A 19,407-nucleotide genomic window follows, 5' to 3' on the forward strand; every position below is an offset into this window, starting at 1 on the left:
TTATTTTCCTGTAACGCACTAAAACAAATATCTTCATGTTGTTTAGAGAGAGGGTTTGTGATTTTATTTTCTGTCTTGGAACGTACCTCCTCTAAGTCCTGGCCTGATTAGTTTTTTTTCAATAGGATTTGGTGCCATACATTTGTCTGCACTATGCCCAAATTCTTGGCAGCTTATACATGCTAGATTTTGCCAACAATCATTACGATAATGTCCGGCTTTTCCACAATTTGTACACTTTGGGATTTTGCAATCCACTTTCATGTGTCCCAGTCTCCCACAATTAAAACATTTTCCCTTTTCATACTTTAAATTGCCCTTGTTTTTATATTCTACTCTGTGGTTAACTCCAGGTTCTTTAGCAGAATTTCTGTCTCTTAAGTCTACAACCGCTGCTCCCAGGGACATATCTGGGGAGTCCCTATATTTTTAATCCATTGCTTCGAATCTTTTTGCAAGTGTTAATAATTCATCTTGGTCGTCCGAGGCCTTAGATTGTTCTAATACTCTTCTTCCGATGGAAGGGAGCATGCCACTCTTAAAAATACTCATCGTAATGTCATTTGCTCTTATACCAGGAGAATTTTTTGCGTAATCTATTGCCTTTCCCCTAATCCGGGAGTAAAATTGGTGTACTAACTCAGCTGGCCTTTGTTTTTCAGAGAGCAGCTCTTGTAGTTTTTGTGCAGCTGGTTTTTCATGTAAAAAGGCTTCTTTTAGAAGTTTTTCTAAATGGTCTAAATCTTTAATTTTGGGAATATCTAAACTTGTTGTGAATCTTTGTATCTCTCCTCTTGTATAACAGATAGATTGATTTATCATAGCAATATCATCTTTCCCTAAACTCCTCTGTATTTGTTTAAGTGTGATAATCCATGAATGGATTTCATTTGGATATGTTAGTAACGAGATGGGAGGCGCTTGCTCCACAAATAGGTTTTGAAGCCTACTTTTGACCGTTGCATCTCTATATTGCCCTTCTAGAGCGTTTATTCTAGACTGTGCGTCTTGTAGTGCAATTTCTAACTCTTTGATTTTGTTTTCATTTGAACTCATGATTTTTCTATCCTTATAAACTCTTAATGTGGAAACCGTTTGAACCTTTAAATTGTTTCAAACTACAAAATGAGCTAGTTTATAATTTGCATAAGAATTAGCTCTAATATCTCGATTTAAATTAACCCTCAAGGCTAATATTGTAATTACACTTTTTAAGATGATTAAACTATGACACTAGTGTTAAAAAGGATTTAAGCAAGCTACAGATGATACGGACACTAGACTTGTAGCAAAGAGAAAGAAAAGGAGAAGAAAGAAAGAATCTTAGGAAGATAAAAGATAAAAGTCTGTCTGAGCTTCCCCCTTAGGTTAAAATATCCCTTAATGGACACTTTTTCAAACTTCTCTGTCTTGGATAGGTTTCAAAAACTGAATACACGCCTTCTTGTGAGGAACAGAGGACTAAATTTTATCAAATTTCGTGAATTTAATTAATCCTCCCCCACTTAAACGAAAGTTGCACCGAACCTGAGTACCGCTGCGACCAGTTGTACCGAATCTGAGTACCGCTGCGACCAGTTGTACCGAATCTGAGTACCGCTGCGACCAGTTGTACCGAATCTGAGTACCGCTGCAACCAGTTGTACCGAATGTGAGTACCGCTGCGACCAGTTGTACCGAATCTGAGTACCGTTGCAACCAGTTATACCGAATCTGAGTACCGCTGCGACCAGTTGTACCGAATCTGAGTACCGCTGCGACCAGTTGTACCGAATCCATCCACTGCCACCAGTTGTAAGGTTGCCCCTACTAGAAGGGCTAATAAATTTGGTAGCGTGATACAAACTGAGTCTTGGGTAAGAATTGGTACTCAGAATTCAGTGACAACTGATTTTATTTATAAAATAAGATAAAAGGAAAAATATTCTAATTCTATCTATGTTGACTATTTCCAAACCTCTTCTAAGGTCAAATGATCTACTTGTTCAAATCCACCAATATATACCGAAAAGAAAAAGATTAATTTAGTCCTAAGTTAACGAATGTTTCAACTTAAAGGGGTTACACTTGAACAGCTAGTCAAGGCTTGAGTTCTGGGCTATAAAAATCCTTTAGTTTAAGCTATTTTTGAGCTAAGCTAAGAATAACCGTACTTGCTTTTAATTCAAATTTTCATTGACCCAAACCAAGATATTCTTTTATTATTTCTTGATAGGATTGTGTATTCCTTTGACATTTATTAAGCTTTAATTTTAGCAGGGAAACTTAATTGAAAATATCTGGACATAAAGGTTTAGAAATTCTTAAGCTTGTAATATTGTTCCCTTTTCCCCTAAACCTACCTGTATAAACATTAAGGTCACCTTTGTATAAACAAGCAATACGGGGTTAACGAAATGAAAGAATGAAAAAGGGGACGGTGTTCCTCTTCGTATAAACATCTGAAGATTGCACAAACGGGGGTGTTAATTAATGTTATTTTCCGATAATTCCAATTTTTGGATATAAGGTCTTTATAAAGTGAAGCTAAGCCTCAAGGGACTCTAGGCTGAAAAAGGGGGAGCCCAAATGGCTCTCCTAGCTTTCTCTCTTCTTGGTTGAGGTTTCCTTCCTTCTTTAAACCCTCAGTTATTCGAAGCTTAAATTTCTGGTAAAAAATTTAATTTGGCTTATTATAGCCTTAAAAAATGCTCTTTTATCCAAATGGCTCAAGTCTTGACTAGATGGTAATACTAATGAAACTATAAGTCCCAAATCATCAATTTCTCTTATATATGTATTAAAATTATTTCCAAGTGACAGAAAGCCTTTTTAGAGGTTTATCTTCTGATTTTTAACCTTTATCTTCAAACTTTTATCCCCAAGGAGAATTTCAGACAGACAGTGGTAGCTTATCGTTATTACAAAGTAAACACTTACTCTTTGTTCGGTTTCCAAAAAAAGACTACCGTGTTTCCGAGGCAAAACTACCCCCATTTGTCTCTCATCCATAAGTTATATTCTTTTTGCTACTTGATCCGTTTAGCGACCTTCTCTCTCTCCTAGCCAATCAACCACCTTTTGTTAAAAGTAGTTTCTTTCCAGTCTTTCAAGGACTTGAAAAACTGGTCTAAATTAGGGCTTTACATATCACGGGTTCAAAGTTCGTTTGATTCTTGGACAAAGAGTGTCACTAAAAGATTTATGGCTAGTTACGCAAAGAGAAGTTATTTCAAATTCAAGCTAATTTGAAATTGTCGCTATATTTCTGGTCTATGAAGCTAAAGAGAATTCCAAGCTTTAATAAAATTGAGTTACGAAATTTACACAAAATAAGGCCTCCTTACAATAACTAGAACTCTAATTGAAACTCTAAGTCTAAGCTAAAACTCTAAACTAAAACTAAACTAGAACTTCAACAAAAACTCTAAACTAAGACTCTAAGCTAAAAACACTAAAGTCTTAACTAAAACTAAACTAAACTAGAACTCTAACAAAAACTCTAAGTTGAGACTCTAAGCTAAAACTCTAAACTCTTAAGTAAAACTAAACTAAACTAAAACTCTAAGCTAAGTCTCTAAGTTAAAACTCAAAACTCTTAACTATAACTAAACTAAACTAGAACTCTAACAAAAACTCTAAGCTAAGACTCTAAGCTAAAACTCTATGCTCTTAACTAAAACTAAACTAAACTAGAACTCTAACAAAAACTCTAAGCTAAGACTCTAAGCTAAAACTATAAACTCTTAACTAAAAATAAAATAAACTAGAACTATAATTAAAACTCTAAGTCTAAGCTAAAACTCTAAACTAAACTAGAACTTAAACAAAAAACTCTAAACTAAGACTCTAAGCTAAAAACTCTAAACTCTTAACTAAAACTAAACTAAACCGTTAACTAAACGGTTATTTTGACCCCGAAGTTTTTGTTATCTGGTCGTAGGACTATTTCAAAGTCCTATTCATATCGTAGGACTATCTCAAATTGACCGAAGGCATTTAAGGAAAGAGGTTGTGGGGGGGGGGTATATGCCCTCCGATCACTTTTGACTGTAACCAAAATAAGTGGAACTTTCAGTTTCCAAGCAATTGAGCCACCTCTGATCTACACTACTTTTGCTAGATCTACACCACTGCGTTGACAGGTATAAATTGCATAAATAAACTGCATGTACTGTATGCAACATTTTGGGTTACAGCAATAGAGTATTTACTAACACTAATTAAAAAAAAAACTTTTTCCACAAAACAAGTTTTTCAAAAAAAAGTAAAGAACTCTATTAAACTAAAAATGAACAAAAATAGAATCAAATCATTTACCAAGCATACAACTACCACAAATCAGTATCAATAACTAAATGAAACCCAAAACAAACATAAATTAAAATACATAATAGAGTCAAACTCAAAACGAGCAGAAATGATTATGAATAGGGTTCTAAACCCCATGCTTTCTAAAAGTCAGAATATAATTTGTACTTTACTGAAAAAAAAATCGAATTAATTTACTGAAAAAAATGTGCACTGTCAGTTCAATATGCATCTGCTGATATTTATTCCTTAAAATCTTAATTAATTTTTGATTTCTTAAGGTTATAGAAGTGAAAACATTTAAGAGATTTTTTTCAGTAAAGTACAAAATATATTCTGTATTTTAGAAAGTATGTGGCTTAGAACCCCACTCGTGTTAATTTCTGCTCGTTTTAAGTTGGACTCTTATTGGACGCTATTTATTTTAATTTCTGGGTTTGTTTTGGGTTGCATTTGGTTATTGATACTGATTTGTGGTAGTTGTATGCTTCGTAGATTATTTGATTCTATTTTTGTTCATTTTTGGTTTAATGGAGTTCTTTTCTTGAAAATTTTATTTCGTGGAAAAAGTTTTTTAATTAGTTTCTGTTCGTTTTAAACTGACATAGTCTTTTTCAGGGATAAAGACTGAGCCTCTTTTAAAGTTAAACAACCATCCTTCCATAAAAACCTTAAATATCCCCTTGACATTACTTAAAACCCTTGCCCCTAATCTCTGGGGTTTGTTTCAACCCCAAAGCCTTGTTATATGATACTTAAACTATTTTGAATAGAGTGCTTATCTCAAAATTTCTATTTTGATGCATTTTGGGACAATTTGACATGTGTGGGGGGGAAGGGAGGGTGGTAGCTGCCTTCCGATCACTTTGACTCTTAAAACAGCACAAGAGCCTCTGATTACCAATCTAATGAGCCGCCTCAAAAGTTTATATGATCACACTTTCTATATAAACCTTATATGTCCCCAGGGCAAAACTTACAACCCTTGCCCTGAGGGCTGGAGGAATTTTCTATCCTCAAAAACATAATTTCCAGATTTTTCTGTAACGCTGAACAAACTGGCTATCTCAAAATTTTGATTGTAAGTATTTGGAGAAATGATGGGCATGGGGGGGGGCATTTGCCCTCTGATCACTTTTGAGTAATAAAAAAAGGCACTAGTCATCTTAATTTCCCATCGAATGAGCCCTTTTTGAAGCTTCCACGACAAACCTTTCTATAAGAACCTTGTATGCCCCTAGCGCACAACTTAGGACGCTTGTCCCGAGGGCTATGGGGGGGGGAGGAGGATTGTCATCCTCAAAGGCATCATTTCCAGACCTTTAAACTACGTTGAACAAAATGGCCCTACCAAAATGTTGATCGAAAACGTTTGGGGAAAGGATTGGCATGGGGTTACGATGATATGGAGCCCTCTCAATTTCCAATCCAATGACCCCCTTTTTGAAGTTTTGACGACAACACTTTCTATAAAAAACATTATATGCCCCCAAGGCATAACTTACAATCTTAGCCCTGGGGTTGTGGGGGGAGTTGTCATACTCAAAAACATAATTTCCAGACCCTTCAACTACGTTCAACAAAATGGCTATATCAATAGCAACAAAATGGCTATTTGGGGAAATTATGGGCATGGGGGGGGTATTTACCCTCTAATCGCTTTTGACTATTAATAACGGGACTAACCCTCTCAATTCCCAATTGAATGAGTCCTTTTTGAAGTTTCTATGACAAAACTTTCTATAAAACTTTATATGCCCCCAGGGCGTAACTTACAACCTTTGCTCTGGGGGCTGTGGGGGGTTTGTCATCCTCATTGACATAATTTCTGCAAATTTGAACTAGGTTGAACAAAATGGCTATCTCAAAATTTTGATTGAATATGTTCGGGAAAATGGTGGGCGTCAGAGGGGGTTAGTTGTCCTCCTATCCCTTTCGACTATTAAAAAAGACACTAACATTTTCAATTTCCAATCGAATGAGTCTTTTTTGAAGTTTCTACGACAATACTTTCTATAAAAAGCTTATAGGCCCCCAAGGCATAACTTAAAACCATTCCCCTGAGGTTTTTGGGGGAGTGTCCTCCTAAAAAACATATTTTCTATCTAAAAATCAACTACGCTGAACAAAATTGCTATCTCAAAATTTTGATTGGATGCGTTTGGGAGAATTATGGGCGCGGGGGGGGGGGGTTGCTAGAGGCTGTAGGGGGAGTGTCATCCTCAAAGACCTACTTTCCAGAATATTCAACCACGTTGAACAAAATGGCTATCTTAAAATTTTGTTTTGGGAAATGGTGGGCGTTAGAGGAGGGTTTTTGCCCTTCAATCACTTTCGACTATTAAAAAGAGCACTAGCTTTCTCAATTTCCAATCGAATGAGCCCTTTTTTCTACTACACCGCTTTCTGTAAAAAACTTATATGCCCCCATGGCATAATTAACAACCCTTACCCTGAGGGCTGTGGGGGGTTGTCATCCTTAAAGACCTAATCTCTTTAATTCTCAACTACGTTGAAAAGATGAGAGGGGGATTAGTTTCCCTCCAATCACTTTCTACTATTAAAAAGGACACTAGCCCTTTCAACTTCCAATAAAGTGAGCCCTTTTGAAGTTTCAACGACAACGCGTATAAGGTTCTATAAAAACCATATATGCCCCAAGGGCATAACTTACAACCCTTGTCCTCAGGGGTGTGGGGGGTTATCATCCTCAGAACCTAGGGGGTTTGGCTCTGGCTCTGGGGGGTTTGTCATCCTCAAATACATAATTTCCAAAACTTTCCACTGCGTTGAACAAAATGGATATCTCAAAATTTTGATTGCATGCGTTTGCGGAAATAGTGGGCGTCACAGGGGAGTTAGTTACCCTCCAATCACTTTCGACTATTAAAAAGGACACTGGCCCTTTGAATTTCCAACTGAATGAGCCCTTTTCTACGACAACGAAGTTTCTACGACAACGCTTTCTATAAATACCTTATAGGCCTCGAGGGCATAACTTAGAACCCTTTCCCTGAGGGGTGTGGTTTTTTTTCATCCTCAAAGACGTAATTTCCAGACCTTTCAACTACATTGAATAAAATGGCTATCTAAGAATTATGATTGGATGTATTTGGGGAAATGGTGGGCGTGAGAGGGGTGTTAGCTTTCCTCCAATCTCTGTCAACTATTAAAAAGTGCACTAGCCCTTTGAGTTTCCAATCAAATGAGCCCTTTTTGAACTTTCTATGACAACACTTTCTATAAGAACCTCATACACCCCCAGGGCATAACTTACAACGCTTGCCCTGAGGGCTCTGAGTGGGTCATCATCCTCAAAGACCTAATTTCCAAAACTTTCAACTACGTTGAACAAAATGGCTATCTCAAAATTTTGAATGGATGTGTTTGGGGAAATGGTGGGGGTTAGAGGGGGATAGATGCCCTCCAATCACTTTCAACTAATAAAAAGGGCACTAGCCTTTACAATTTCCAACTGAATGAGCCCTTTTTAATGTTTTTACGACAACAATTTCTATAAAAAAACTGATATACCCCCAGGGCATAACTTACAACCCTCGCCCTGAAGGCCGTGGGGGGTCGGTCATCCTCAATGATCTAACTCCAAGCACTTTCAACTACGTTGAAAAAAATAGCTATCTCAAATCTTTATTGGGTGTGTTTTGGGAAATGTTGGGCGTGAGAGGGGGGGCTACTTGCCCTCCAATCACTTTCGGCTATTAAAAAGGGCGCTAGCCCTTTGAATTTCCAATTGAATCAACCCCTTTTGAACTTCCTACGACAACGCTTTCAATAAGAGCCTTATTTGCCCCCAGGGCATAAATTACAACCCTTGCCCTGAGGACTGTGGGGGGGAGTGTCCTCCTCAAAGACTTAATTTCCAGATCTTGCAACTACGTTGAACAAAATGTATATCTCAAAACTTTGATTGGATGTGTTTGGTGAAATGGTGAGCTTGGAATGGATGTTAGTTGCCTTTTAATCACTTTCAGCTATTAAAAAGGGCACAAGCCTTTCCAATTTGCAATCGAATGAGCCCTTTTTGAAGTTTCTACGACAACTCCTTCGATACGAAGTGCCCTGATCTAAACAAAACAAAAAATAATAGTACATTGTGCCAACATCGTTCTTTACTTAGGCAACGCTATCACGCTGCCTATGATAGGTGTTGGACAGCAAAACCATGTTACTGATAAAGTATATCAAACACATAACAGCACTATGAATGTTATCTACATAAAATTCAGCTTTAGTGGCGTTTTTCATATGCTCGAATCCCTTAGGCGCTGAGTTAAAAGGAGCGAACATTTGTGGATTAATTTCCATGTTTACTGTAGCATCACATTAATTAGGTTACATCTTGACATTTTCAACCGAGGGGAACTGTATACCGGTCATATACAAGTTTATCGTAGTTTATAGATAGAATGCATCATAATTGACAGCATATACAAAATTTCAGTTTCAGCAAAAGGATCCATAAATAAATATCGACAAACCTTTCCTTGCTTAAAATTTTCTTATAATGTCTACTGACATCAGAATAGAGGGCAATGTACTCCCATGTAGTTTGACCTCTTGTTCCCTTTTCTTGTTGTCAACGGCGTTGTCTTATGTTGGCTCTCCGAATGTTGTATAATTTTTAAATGTTCTTCTCTTTTTTCTCTTGAAGCTCATAAGCATTTTTTTACTTATTTAAAACAAAATAAAGACCTAAGATTCATTTAATAGACGAGGGAAATCCTTTAAAACGTAGAATAATATTTTCCCTGCCTCAAGAAAAATAAGGAAATTAGATACAGTGTTATCTACAGACCAATTACATTAGAACTACAACAAAGTAACAGTGAATTTAATTCTTAGTATCCAACCATTCCCACATAAATTCACTTGTTGCTCCCTTTTCTTATTCCCTAGGCTCATTAATTCCAAGCTAAAGGGATTCAGGAACTCGTTCTGGCATGGAAATCTGCCTGATAAAAGTCTCGTTATCGTTATCCTGCCCCAAGAGAAAAGAGGAACTAAAAATAATTGCCACAATTATACAATTGCATGGTCCCTTAACGCCTTTCTCTTTATATATAATGCAGTGATACAGACGGAAAAAGGAAATTAGATAGAAATCCCAAGGAACAGCTTAAGAAAGCTCTTCAAAAGAATTTCTCATTTCTTTAAATATTCAAAAGCAAAACAACAAAAATTCAAAATAAATGATGAACACTATGTATTAAATTGTCCTTATATGAAGCAAAGAGTAGACCATACTATAAAGCAGTCTTTGCAGCAACCCTAGATTAAAAGATTGTTCAACCGGGGTGCTTCCTATTTTCTTTTAATATTCAAACTAAAGAGATCATTTTTGACTTGATTGAAACTTTTGCTATCACTGCTTAAATAGGTGGTCTTAGAAACGACGTTGTCATCAGAATACTTTGCAAAAGGTTGCAGACAAGTCTTTGCTATATAGGCTAACTAGCTATATAATCTAGTTATAAGAATATATAATTATAATAAAGTTAGATTTTAAAGATTTCTTCGTATACAGACAAATGTTCCGTGTAGCGTAGGTACTGATCTCTTGATTCTCTGCCCTCAGCTGATAGAGTGCTACACGGGATTAATGGCAAATCATTCGATGTTTCCAAAACAAACGAGCAACTTATAAAGAAAAAAAAAATACATCAGTATCAAATACTTGTCCAATGCATGGGAGTTTTCACCTTACTTCTTGCTGGAAATTAAATAAAAAAAATTTCCCAATTGAGTTTTTTTCAAGTGCATTTTAAAATTTTTAGCAGCTATGAATATGGGTTATTAAACTGCGAGCATCATGAATTGGCAAATCATCAATACCATCCATTTGGGGGGGGGGGTGAGGAACTTGGTATTCCTTTACTCATAAAGGTTCTTTAGAACCAAAAAAGTTGCCATCCTTGGGTTGTAGTTTTGACAGACCACCAGTGAGATGAACGTTCCCTCGAGGAATAGATAAGAAGTTTCCAGCAGGATTTTTGGTCCTTTCAATCAAAGTTTCAAAGTAGAAGCTAATTTGGTGTGGCTAGCAAAGTGTCATAAGTACTGAAAATTTCCCACCTTCAAGCAGGGTTGCCAACTACTGACGTTTTGAGAAAGGGAAAATTTCATTCGATTAGAAATTTCAAGTTCTAGCACTCTTTTCAAAAACCGAAATTGATTGGAGGGTAACCAGCTCTTCACCGACGTAGCTTTTTTCCCCAAAGACATCTGATCAAAACTTTGAGATAGCCATTTTGCTAAGCATTGTCGAAAAGTCCAATAAATATGCGTTTCAGGATAACAATCCCCCTCCCTTTCCCACATTCCTTGGGGGAAAGCTATCAATTATACAATTCGCCTATTGTTTACATACAGTATTTTTTATGGTTACCAAGCTGCTTAAAGTAGTGGAAATTTCTTATCTTCAAGCACGGTTGCCAATTACTGACGTTTCAAACAAGTGACGTTTCAAAAGAGCGAAGTGGGTACAATGCATTACTTTTTTTTTTTTACCAAGGCACTCCGTATAGAATGAGCTGTAGTAGAAACTATGAAAGGGGCTCATTTAATTGGAAAATGAAAGTTCTAATGCCCTTTTTAAGAGTCAAAATTGATTGAAGGGCAACCAGCTTCCCTTAATCACACATTTTTCCCAAAAGACATCCAATCAATATTTTAGATAGTCATCTTGTTCGGCATAGTTGAAAAGTTGAATAGCTAAGCCTCTAAGCATAACAAACCCCTCCCCCAGAGCCCTTGGGGCCTAGACTACAAGTTATGCAATTTTCCCAATGTTTAAATATAGTATTTGTTACAAGGATAGGGGGCTATGGTTGACCCTTCGTGTCCAAAAAGGCCAATGGAATTTCGGTGAAACTTGCAAAGAATGTTGAGGAAAGTGTTGAACTAAATTAAAAGGCACTATGTGAATGCAGGTTGTCAAAAGAGCGTATCTCAGGAATAACCTAGGGTATTAAGTTGGAAGATTCTGATAATGATGAGGGGGATGATCAATTGCTAAAAAAACTTCTATAAACTTCGCTGTTACTACTTCTATCGATACTTCTACTGTTGCTACTACTAATACTGCTGCTACTACTTCTTCTTCTACAACTTCTACTACTACTTTCATTTTTACTACTACTAGGGCTAAGGTATTAAGGTGGGAATTTCTGAAAATGTCAAGGGGGAAATTGAACTAAATAAAACAGACACTGTGTTGCATACAGGTGGTCAAAAGGACGTATCAACAATATCTTAAGGATGGCTTAGGGTATTAAGTTGAAACTTCCAGGGCATGATGAGAGGGATGATCAATCGACCTAAAGGTAATATGTGCATAATACTGCTGCTACTACCATTATTGTTACTACTGTTACTACTAATATTGTTACTACTCTTACTATACTACTACTAGTAATCCTACTGTCACTACTGTGACGATTTCTACCACTTAGGCTAAGGGAGTGAAGTTTAGAATGTCAGGGAATTTTGAGAGAAAAGTTTTACTGAATCAAAACCCATTGTGTGCGTGCTGGTTGTCAAATGGGCATATCAGCAATATCTTGGAGATGGCTTAGGGTAATAAGTTGAAACTTCCAGGTCGTAATGAGAGGGATGTTTAACTGATCAAAAAGCAATATAATTATACGACTGCTGCTGCTAGCACCACTGATACTGCTGTTACTAATCATACTGCTACTACTATTGCTTTTACAGGTAGTACGTCAACTACCACTACTGTCCCCTACGTCTATCAATAAGGCTGGGGTATGAAGTTAAAAACTTCAGAAAATAATGGGGAAAATTTGAACTAAACCAGAACACACTGTGTGCATGCAGGCTGCCAAAAGAGCGCATAAGCATCACCTTAAGAACGGCTCAGAGTATTATGTTGAAACTTACAGAGCCTGTTCAGGGGAATGTTGAACTAACTAAAAAGCAATTTTGCATGCTGCAACTACTACTTCTACCACAGCTAATACTAATGCTACTACTACCACTACTACTACTACTACTACTATTACTACTACTACTAATACTACTGCTACTATTGCTACTACTATTACAATTATTACCGCTACTATTACTACTAGTAAAGCTAATGGTATTACGGTGAAAATTTCAGGGTATGTTGAGGGGGGATTTGAAATAACCAAAACGCACTATGCATATACAACTACTGCTACCACAACTGCTACTACTGAGTTGAATAACATTAGGTGAAACTTTTAGTAAATGCTTAGGGGAAGTCTCAACTAAATCAGAACAAACTATTTGCATGCAGATTTCCAAAAGGGCATACAAACACAATATCTGGAAAACAGCGTAGAGTTTTCAGTTGAAATTTTCAGCGCATGTTTAGAGGGATATTGAACTATCCAAAAGGTACCATATACATACTAACACTAATGCTACTACTACTACAACTGGTACTATTACTACTATTACTACTGCTACTACTACTACTATTACAACTGGTAATGCCACTACTACTACTACTGCAACTTCCACTGTTAATACAGCTACTACTACTACTACTCTGACTGCTCCTACTAGTACTATTCAAGCTAAAAGTATTACGATGAAACTTTTGAAGAATGTTGAGGGAGATGTTGAACTCAACTGAAGGACACTTTTTCGAAGCAGGTAACGAAGCATTGTCAAAAGCCGTATTGGCGATATACCAGAAACAGCGTAGAGTATTAAGTTGAAACTTCCAGTGTATACTGAGAGAGGGGATGTTAAACCAACCAAAGGGAACCGTATTTATGCTACTACTACTACTGCTACTGCTAATACTACCACTAAGGCTAAGCGTATTAAAGAGAAATTTTCCGGAAAAGTTTAGGGAAATGTTGAATTAAATTGAAACACGCTATGTGTATGCAGGCGGTCAAAAGGAACTAAATCAAAATAGGAGCGTAAATTGAGCTAAATCAAAATAGTTTAAGTACATTCACGTTTTAAAAATATTGATACAATGGCTCAGGAACAAAATAGGGTATTAGTTTTAATTTTCAGGGAAGGCTGATGGGGATGTAAAACCAAGTCAAAAGGATACTATGTGTATCCAGATTGTCAAAAGAGCGTGTGTGTAACATCCCAGGAAAAGTTAGTAGTATTACATAATAACTTTTAAAGTATGTTTTTGGGGGATGTTTAAGTAGATATGGTTGTTAAAAGGGCATATCTGTGATTTCTATGGAATGGCTAAGGGCAGGCAATAAGGTGAAAGTTTCAGGGGATATATTGTGCATGTGGAACTAAAAGCAAATACACTATATACATGCAAGATTGCAAAAAAGCGTTGTCAGCAAGATTCCTAGAACAGCTGATAATATTAAATTTAAAGTTTCAGGGCTTCTACAGATACTGCTGTAAATTCTGCTATTCGTACTAAAACCGCAACTACTACATATGCTACCACTATTTCGATTATTTATGAAGGCAATTGCGACATTTACAACTGAGGCTGCATGCGACTGTGTTCACTTTTTACTGCTTGAGTAAGTAACTACCTGAGATTGCCAATACTTGCGACTGCGACTAATTGCGACTCTAGCAACTTCCAACTGCGACTCCAGCTACCTATGACTGCGACTTCAACTACTTAACTTGAATTGTGACTACGTATAACTGCGATTAAAACAACTTTTTCTGTCTGCTACTACTTATGACAACTAACAAATGCAACTACTTGGGACTGTGACTGCCACTACTTGACACAGCGACTGTGACTTCTTGAGACTAAGACTAGTTACGACTACTGCTGTGACTACTTGGAACAACAATTATGACTACATGTGACTGTGACTCCTTGTAACTGCGACTACTTGCGACTGTTACTACTGCAACTGCTACCACTACTACCGCCACTGTGACTGGGACTCTTACTATTGCCACGACTACCATTATTACTGCTGCTACTGCTACTAAACTAGATCAAAATATTCTAAGTGCATCCATGTTGTCAAAATTGTAGAGATGCAATATGTCGATAATAAAGTACGGTATTAATTTGGTACTTTAAGGGAAAGTTGAGGGGGATTTACAACTAAATAAAAGGGAATATGCGTATCAAAATTGTCAAAATGGTGCCTATGTAATATCATGGAACAACTAAAGGTATTAAAATGAAGCTTTAGGGTATATTTTGGGAATGATAAACAGAATCAAGAGACACTATGTCCCTCCATTTGTGGAGGGGCAGTGTATACTTGTTACATCTCAGGAAAGGCTAAAAGTTTTAAGTCAAAACTGTGAGGACGTATTAAGGGGGAAGTTGAACTACATCAAAAGATGTTATTCCCATCAAGGGTTGACAAAAGGGTGTATCTGTGATATTTCAGAAAAGGTTAAGAGAATCATGTTGAAACATTTAGGGCATGTGGAAGGGGACGGTTGTTTAATATTTGCCTATAGGCTATTCAATGTTGTAACATGATGCGAGTTATACTTCCGTCAACCCTATAGAACCACAAAGATTATGAAGATTTTTAACCCATATATTTGAATTTTCCACGTGCCCATGCGTCCAAACCAATATAGAAGAACTATTATTAAAAATTGTCAGAAAATGTTGTCTAACATATAAATAGTCAACCAAAATCTAGATCCTTATAGAGAATAAACGAGAGGATTTTAAATATTCTGTTCTTAACCAACCGAAAGGAGTATGTTGATTAAAAACGAATAGAAATTAAGTTTTAAAAACTTTTTCCACAGAAGAAGTTTTACAAAGAAAAGTAAAGAGCTACATCGAAACCAAAGATGAAGAAAAATAAGGTCAATTGTCTTTTTAGTATAAAATATCCATAAGTTACTGTCAATAAATAAATTAAACCCAAAACGAATAACATTTGTAATAAAAGAGCAACTAAAACAACCAGACAACAGAAACTACCAGAAACAACCAGAAACAGAAACTACCAGAAAGAGGAGTGGGGCTAATGCCCCTTGTGCTCTCTTAAGACCAGAAGGAAACTTGCGCTTTACTGAAGAAAAAAAAATACATTTTAAACGTATTCTTTTTTACGACTTCCAAAATTGTCGAGAGTTTCCGGATGAATATTAGTATATCATACTGTCAATCCATGTTCATTTGTTCTTTTCAGTGATCTTAGCTATGATACTGATTTTTTGTTATTTGATTTTATGAGAAATAAAAAAAAAAACAATTCAAAATAAAAGTTGTTTAAGGCAAAGGGGTAGTTAGCCCTACTCCTCTTCGTGGTAGTTTCTGCTTGTGTTGAGTTTAACCTGCTTATTTATTGTGATGTTCATTTTCAATTTCATTTATTTATTAATAGCGATCTATGGCCATTTTAGCTTAAAAATTTATTACACTTAATTTTTGTTTATCGTTAGTTTACAAAGGTTCCTTACTTTTCTTTAAAAACTTCTGTTGTATGTTTTTTTCCATGCCCATACTTAGTCTGAAGTAAAAGCTAGCACATTAGGTATACCTTTTCCAAAACCTATATAACTGCTGTAGGGGAGGGGGAAGGAGTGGCTTCCATTTTTCCCCTTAAGCGAATCAACTAGAAAAGGATGTCAGATGTAAGCAACAAAATAGATCACTGTACTAATCTTTTAGCCACCTTGCATCTGTAATTCATATACCTCTTGTTTATATATATATTTTTTTTTTATCTTCTGGGGTATTCCCTACTAAATGGAAAATTGCCCGAGTTATTCCACGGTATAAAAAAGGTGATAAAACTAATGCTGATAATTACCGACCTATTGCAATACTTTTTCCTTTGTCAAAGATTATGGAAAAGTTCTTTCACAAAAGAATTTTGTCTTTTTTGGATAAAAAAAATCTCTTAACCAAATCTAAAAATCTAAAGATCGGGTCATTCTACTGAACAAGCAGTTGCAGCCCTTTTGCTTAAAACTAATGATTCCAGTGAATCATGGTAATTATGGTAATTATGTATCATGCATTTTCTACGATATAAAAAAAACATTTGATACTCTCAATCATTCCATTTTGTTTGAAAAATTGAATAACTCTGGAATTCGTGGAAAGGCATTAAATTTAATTAAGTCGTATCTACGAAATCGCGGATTCCAAGTAGACCTACAAGGCCATCTGTCTCAGCCTAACTCCCTGGATGCTATTGGAGTGCCCCAGGGGTCTATACTTGGACCCTTACTATTTTTGATATATATATATATATATATATATATATATATATATATATATATATATATATATATATATATATATATATATATATATATATATATATATATATATATATATATATATATATATATATATATATATATATATATATATATATATATATATACATAAATGATCTCCCTAATTGTCTATCTTCTAAGGATAGCCTAGCAGTTATGTTTGCAGATGATACAGTGGTATCTGTTGAAGCTAAAACCCCTTCATTATTGATCGAGAATATGGCGTCTGAAATGAATTCAGCTATCCAGGGGTTTTCTTGTAATCGTCTAGTTCTTAATTTGTCTAAGACAGAATTTATGGTTTTTGGGAGATCTAAGCAAGGAGTTGCTAAAGTTGGGATTGATGAGTTAGTTGTTTCTGGGTGTAGAATTAGATGGTTTAAGATATATAGATATTTTGGGATTATTCTTGATGAGCGTTTATGTTTCCGTAGTCATTCTGACCATCTCCTTATAAAATTAGCCCAAAATTTAGGATGTTTACATCGATTAAAGTATTTTTTCCCTTTTTCAATTATTCAAATTCTTTATCATTCTTTAATATAATCATACCTAAGATATTGTCCCATTATTTACCTAAATACATTTCCTAATCATTTTAAACCCCTCCAGACATTGCAAAATATAGCCGTAAGAATTCTTGGTAATTTCTTTCATCGTCCTGCACGACTTCAAAATCTTTCTGAAACAAAAACTTTAGTAGGGTGTATCTATGGAATTCTGGTCCTTTATGTTCCTTGGCAGCTTTCCAAGGTAGATTGCTATTGATATCAATTGCACATGGAAACAGTTTGACGTGTTTGGGGAGATTACGTTCCTTGGCACCTTTTCAGAGCATGTACTTATGCAACGTGATTAAACACGCTTTTACAATCGGAATTGTTTGATCGACATTTGCAAAAAGGGATAAGGAATTCGCAAATTGGACACTGTGAACGATATTAATTAATGTTTGAATAATAGGTGTGTGATTGATTCTAATTAGTGATTGGATAATTTTTTAACAAGAAATCTCTGAATAAAATATTTTTGGAGGGATGGGAGAGAGTTTTGCTTGCCTTTCATTGGTACCATTCCAAACGAGCGGGGATTCCCTACCTGTTCCTAAACATTAGTAGAAAGGACCCTAAAGGTCCCACGCCCACACCAAATATGGGCATAGAGTCCCTAGGGAGAACACGTGGTTAATCTGTCAATGACCTCTTTTTCCAAGGTCGATTTATTTGATGTTGTTGATGTTTTGGCCAAGTGCACGCTCGAGACGAATGTCAAGATTCAATGACCTCAATTCCCCTTTCGTGAATCAATAATTCCCCTTAGAAACAATAAATTAATTCCCCTTTTTTGACAAATCAATCACCCATGACATCATCTGTCAGACATTAAAAACTTCGCCCAGAAACAATTCTCCAGGAATAGACCCAAGACATTAATGAATTTCGCCCCGGAAACAATTCTACTGGTCGAACTCCAAAGATATTAATAAACTTCGCCATGGAAACAATTCTCCAAGAAACATCTTAGCGATGAAGAGATTAACGCGTGAAAGGGTTTCCCAGTAATTTCAAATGTGACAACGCAGAGATGCCAAAAAAAAGGAACACGCATAAATTACGTTTAGGGGTTATTTGGGAGAAAGTGTTTTAGAAATTTTAGGGAATTATTTCGGCGAAACAGTTAGAGACATTTTAAAAAATGATTTTAGAAGATGTTTTAGAAGAGGTTTTGAGTGTGGTCGTTATAATACACAAGTTCCATTTGAACAGTGTCGTGAAGTCCCTACCCCAACCCCAAAGGGCTCCAATCCCCCAACCCCAACCCCGAAGGCAGCCACAAGCCCCCAAAGGTCCCCCAGGCTCCCAAAGGACCACCCGGCCCCCAAGGGTCCCCCGAACCTCCAAAGGCCCTCCTGGGTCCCCACAGGACCACCCGGCCCCCAAGGGCCCCCCGGACCCCCTAATGCCTCCCCCCCTGGGCCCCCAAAGAGTCCCCTCCTCATTTTTTAATACTTTTTTAAGGCTTTATTATATCTTTTCAGAGCAAGTTATTTTCTTAATGTCCATCCTAAACCCATTTTACAAGTTGAAGTACTTATCTTTTTCACCCACAACTATATTTTAAAGCTTTTTGGACACCTCATCACCAAGAAACACTCTTCAAAGACCATTTCAGAGCAAGTTACTTTCTTAATGTCCCTCCTAAACCCATTTTCCAACTTGAAGTACTTATCTTTTTCACCCACAACTATACTTTACTGCTTTTTGGATACCTCAACACCAAGAAATACTTTTCAAAGACTATTTCAGAGCGTTACTTTCTTAATGTCTCTCCTAAACCCAGTTTACAAATTGAAATACTTCTCTTTTTCACCACCAACGATACTGTACTGCTTTTTGGATATATTATTACAAATAAAATCCATTCAATGACCCTTTCAGAGCATTTAATTTTGTTTATGTCCATTCTACACCCATGGTCAAACTTTAGACAATATATATTACTCCAAGATATATACATTACTTATTTTTTAATTCCTCAACACAAAGAAATACATTTCAAAGTCCATTTCAGAACAGGTTAATTTCTTAATGTCCCTTTTAAACCAATTTTCCAACTTAAAGTTCTTATCTGCTTCACTAACAACTATACATAAAAGCTTTTTGGATAAATCTACAAAAAAAAGTAGTTTTCAAAGACAATTATAGAGCAAGTTAAATTGTTAGTCTCCCTCCTCAAATCATTTTCCATCTTGAAGTAATTATCTGTTTCACCCACAACTATACGTTACAGTTTTTTGGATTCCTCATCACCCTGAATTACTTTTCAAAGGAAATTTAAAAGCAAATTTCTGTCTAAATGTCCCTCATAAACTCAGTTTTGAGCTTG

The sequence above is a fragment of the Artemia sp. Qi Xiang Cuo genome, chromosome 4 (assembly GCF_049724085.1).
Source record: "Artemia sp. Qi Xiang Cuo chromosome 4, ASM4972408v1, whole genome shotgun sequence".
NCBI classification, from domain to species: Eukaryota; Metazoa; Arthropoda; class Branchiopoda; order Anostraca; family Artemiidae; genus Artemia; species Artemia sp. Qi Xiang Cuo.